Genomic DNA, 5,463 nt, shown 5'->3' on the forward strand with positions numbered 1-5,463 from the left:
CCTGTCCTCGGGAAACACGGTGGGAAGCCGGTGTCTCTGGTGTTCAGCCTCAGATTATATCCACGATGGGATGCTTGGTTCCTCCCTCTGGGTGGAGCATCTCACAATGGGGTAATGAGTCATGAGGCCAAGTGTTGATTAGGCTCATTAACAGAAGATAGTCCGGAGGGAGTTATCTCTGAGTCAGGCGGCAGGACAATGATGGGCAATTAACAGAAAGATAGTCTGGGGGGAGGAGGCAAGGAAACACTGCCCCACCTGATTTCAACAGCTGATGGGGATGGTCCTGCAACCCAGGACACTCCCTCAGCCTTTCCTCATAAAAAAATGATGTTCCAGTCCCTTAATCATCTTTGTAGCCCCTCATCGGACCTGCTCCAGATGCTCCATGTCTCTCTTGTCCTCAGGAGCCCCGAACTGGACACACCACTCCAGATGTGCCTCACCAGGGCTGAGTAGAAGAGCAGGATCACTCCCTGCAATCTGCTGGCAAAGCTCTTCCCAATGCACCCCAGGATACCTTTGGCCTTCTTGGCCTCAAGAACACACTGCTGGTTCATGGACAGCTTGTTGGCCACAAGAACACACTGCTGGCTCATGGACAGCTTGTTGGCCTCCAGGACCCCCAGGTCCTTCTCCGTGGAGCTGCTTCCCAGGAGATCAGCCCCCAGCCTGTACAGGTCCATGGGGTTATTCCTCCCCAGGGGAAGGACCCTGCACTTGCCTTTGTTGAATTTTACAGTTCTTCTCTGCTCATCTCTCCAACCCATCGAGGTCCTTCTGAAGGGCTGCACAGCCCTCTGGGGTACCAGCCACTCCTCACAGATTTGTGTTCTCAGTGAACTTGCTGAGGTGCCATCTGCCCCTTCATCTGAGTCATTGATAAATATGTTCAACAATATTGGGTCCAGTATTGACCACTAGTGAGAGGCCTCCAACTACACCCTGTGCCACTGACTATGACCCTCCAGTAAAGGGTTATAAAGATCACTTTGATGAGACTCAGCAGAACATCTTGCAAATACTGCTCCAGCACAGCACAGGGACATGGTGGAAAGTACATCTAAAGAAGCGGGCTTCACCCAGCAAAAATGTAAATACAGGTAAGACTCAGAGGAAAATAATTTATCTTACTTCAAGCAGACCTTGTCTCAGTCATGAGACAAAATGCAGCTCACACTGTACCCAAACTAGTAATTTACAGGCATGTGGGGCATAAATATTCTTTAGTATCTAAAGTGGGGTGGACTATTTTGTTCTTGCAGCTATAAAGTGTTTGTATTGAACTGTCTAGTGTCTGGTCCCCATGAACCACTGAGCAAAAAAACCAAAACATGTATAGGGGTGCAACTGTATGTGCAGAAGTCCCATAGAATATTGAGTAACTACTTGCTGTTAGCCCTCAAGCAAACATTTTCCTCAAATATATGGTCCAAAATGTCAAAAGCCATTACAGTGGGGAAAAGTGGGGAAAAGAATCATAGGGATCAAATGCCCAATCCCAGCCAAAATCTTGGTAGCTCCAGTTAAACACTTACCCTGAATACTCTCCATTTGACACCATACATATGAAGAAAACATTTTACTGTCTAGAATGATACAAACATTTAGCATGACTTTGGAGAGAAAACACCTAAAGTAGCAGGTATCTCAAGGATGACAGCTTCAGAATATTCACACTGGAGCTTTCATTTAGGCAGTACTTCTGATATTTAGCAAAGGACTCTAAGTAGTATTTTCATCAGTGTTGTTGGCCTCAGCTGCTCAAAATTACTGATCATGTCCTCAAAGTATTTCCATGAAGGCACGCTGAGTTGCAAATTTTGCCCATGCTTACAACTGGCAGAATGCAAACTATCTGGTCTGGAAGCCAGTCAGACACAGTCAAATTAATAAAAGGCCTGCCAGCTAGAGGAATCATCTGAGCTAGGTGATGACTATGTTCACTCAGGATAGATAATAGTCCTAGTCCCATTGGATACAGAAACTGCAAAATGCTCATACATTTGAGTCAGCTAAAGAAAAAAAAAAGAATTTATTATGGATACAGGATAAAAATTGCAGGAAAGATTTATGAGTAGTAGCATGCCTTCATTTTTTCCCATTGGCTTCAGCAAGAAGGAGAAGCATGTCCACAGAACTAGTACCAAACAGGAGAATTCAGAATTAAAAAAAACCAAAAAAAGCAATAAAAACAATTATGGAAATGGAAGGAACAGCTTATGACAAAATATTAAAAATTAAACTCATAGAATGCAAATACAAACTGAAAGAAGAGCAGAAACTTCAAGGATGGTGGAAGGTCCAAAACTGCTAAAAAGGAGAAGTTAAAGGTACCAAAAAGAGGTACCTCATACACATATATGAGAAGTCAGGGTAAGTTAAAATTGTCATAGTTGAATTCTGGAAGCGGGGGAATGACAAGAAGGCATTGAATACTGTAACAGTGTTCTTAGGAGAGTAGTGTAAGGAAGTAAACTGGACCAAAGAAAGCACTGGAACTTATAATGCAAGGAACAATCCTAAAATGGCACGGGAAGGTTTAAACAATGTAATAAGTCTTTTCAGCTTCTAGTTTTCATGACTCCTAGTTTATTATTAGTTGTTATCCCTATTTAAGTGATAGTCCCCACTGTAAACACTTTTGACTAAACAAGAATCCATAAAGGGAATTAAAAATCTCAAATGGAGAAAAAAATAGATAAAGAAAACTCCTTATAGAAAGCTTAGAATTTTTCCAGCTTAAAAGTGAGTACATAAACTTGGCAGAAAGTAGTTTTCTTTATTATTTTACAAAATCAACAAGTTCAAAGCTTTCATGGTTCTTGAAAAGACTATAATCTTGAATCCACTTCTTGAAAAGACTACCATCAGTCCAAGGCATGTGTTACATACAGGGGGGACTACTTTACAGGCCAGTAAAAAACAAATCTTGTCAGATTGCATGCTTTGCTTTTCCCAGTGATGACTTTAGCATAGAAATATGCTTAAATTCTTTGCTGAATTTGGACCTAGAATTGCTACTAATACTTTAGTGGAGGATAACTATGTAACATTAAGAAGTCCTGCTGCCTACTCACATTTATTATTTGCATTACTGCAGTGGTTTATAGCTTAATCAAAGACTTGATAGACACACAGGCAAAAAATTGTGATCTGAGGTTCTAAACACCTTAAAAAAGATGACCAATTAAATAAAAGATAGCCAAAGAAGGGTTTGTGACAAAATTCATACATTTAACATTGAGGTTTTATTCCTATTTCCTTGTTTCAACTATATGTTCTACAGTTGTAACAAGTTTTTTTTTATGACAGGACTCAGGAGAACAGACCTCCTACAATAAGTGTGCCTTCTAAGGGGATAGGAAACAATTAAGAGAGAAATAGTAGCCTGAAAAGGATGGGGCATAAAAGAGGCAACATAGCAAAAAGGTTGCAAAGGAACTTACAGAGCAAGAAAAGGCCAATTAATTGTTTCTAAAAGCTGCAGTTGAAAGCAGGATTCAGTTTAAGGTTAAGACACAGGCATGTAGGTGGTGAAGTCCCATTATAGTCAGTGAAAATCTAGTCAAGACAGTCAACACTGCCTGAAGGATATTAAGGTGGTCAGACAGAATATGTCTACTTCAGAGAGAGATGAGAAGCTCCCAGCCTCCATCACATGTTTTTCCAATGTTGTTTTGCTTTAAGAGGAACTAAGATGATGAGTAGATGTTGAGGACACCTAAATTAGGAGAAAGATTCAGCTACAGAACCAAAGAGCTACATGTAGATGTTTTAATCTCACCATGAATATTACTTTTTCAAGCCAATTAATTTCCTTTAATGGGCATGTACTGCTGACACACCCCAGCTGCCCTGTAGGTCTTCCTGGAAACTTCTGCCAGCCCTGTGCAATTATCTGACAAAGATGCCGTTCTGAGACTGAATTAGGGAGCAGCCCCTAACACAATTCCTAATTATGTTTTGCTAGGTATTTTTAAAATTTCTTAATAGGAAATTAAACAAAAAAACAAAAACAAAAACAAAAACAAAAAAAAAAACCAAACCAAAACAAACAAAAAACCCCCCCTGAAAGTTGAGGAGTTCTGCCATGTTTTGCATTTTTCTTCTGCTTTATTTCTTTTTTGCTTATTTGAAATATCAGTAGCTTTTTGCTTTCAGTAGAAAAGAATTCGTATTACTAGGCACATTTGCATTAAAACACTGCTCAGTTCATACATTACCTTTCTTTTAAAATATTTACTCTTTGATTACTAAGCTTAGACGAATCTCAAAACTATTTAATTTTACAAAAAATATCCAGAGGAAAAATATTCAGAAAACTTTAGTCATGACACAATGTAACTCCATAACTCCATTTATAAGCATAGGAACTTGCTAATACAGGTCAATAAACACTTCAATACACAATAAAGCCAACCTAAAACAGGACATAGACCGGTCATTACCCTGGAATATTCTTGTGTTGTATGGACATCCTAAGTCAAAGTCTGTGCTCAAAGCACCATAGTGCTCAACATTTCACTTGATATTCTTGTATAAACCTGGTCAATTTCTGTTTGAACCCATGCAATTTTTTTTCTAACATATGCTTTTAAAATCAAAGAATTGAGCAGTGATTGTATAGTAAAATACATTTACTATGTATTTTACAATGTCTTTTTGCTTCTTTTATAACTGATGTCTGATAAGTTCATCGGAAATCTTGCCCTTCCTATATTGCTTGGCCAATCAGCTCATTCTCCTCACCCTTCATGCTTTCATGGATCATCAGTCCCATATCCCGTTTCCATTATTATCTCAATGCCAAGCAGAGTAGTTCTGTCTGTGAAAGTTCATGCACAGAAGCTATTGCTCACCTCTGAATGTCTTTCCTCCTTATCCTCTCAGCATGCAACTGCAGCCATATTTTTTTAAAAAAAGAAGTTACACTAGGAAGAAATGGTGCTCATCCTTACATGGCAATTTATTAACAAGAATATTTTTCCAGGGACTGGGGGGGTCCTTCTAAGCTTTGAATGTCAGAAAGCAAGACTCTAAATCCCAAGCCTCCAAACAGGTGCTGGTGAGTTTTAAGGACCACAGTAGTAAGTGGTGTTTTAAAACAGATGGTCTGCCTCACTCACAACTGGGCACCAAAACCTCTTTTAATTCAAATCACATGAAACCGTATCTGGAAACTGCAAACAGAACCATGAAAACTGATGTGTTCTGGGACAATCAAAAGTTACCTGGTGCTGATTCCAAAATTAGTAACCATCAAAACACAAACTTTAACTACATCATTTGTTGTTGCTGTTAAGAAGTTTGCTTATGCACACATATGTTGCAGTGGGGATCCTGCAACACGCATATATCAAACCAGGAGTCCCGTGGAAAGGAAATATATATGGACAGACAGATTCTTGATAGCTGTTTCAGAGATGTTTATTTCTCCAGCCGCCTGGCCGGAGCTCTGCC

This window comes from Corvus brachyrhynchos, unplaced genomic scaffold (genome assembly GCF_000691975.1).
Source record: "Corvus brachyrhynchos isolate BGI_N302 unplaced genomic scaffold, ASM69197v1 scaffold116, whole genome shotgun sequence".
Taxonomy (NCBI): Eukaryota; Metazoa; Chordata; class Aves; order Passeriformes; family Corvidae; genus Corvus; species Corvus brachyrhynchos.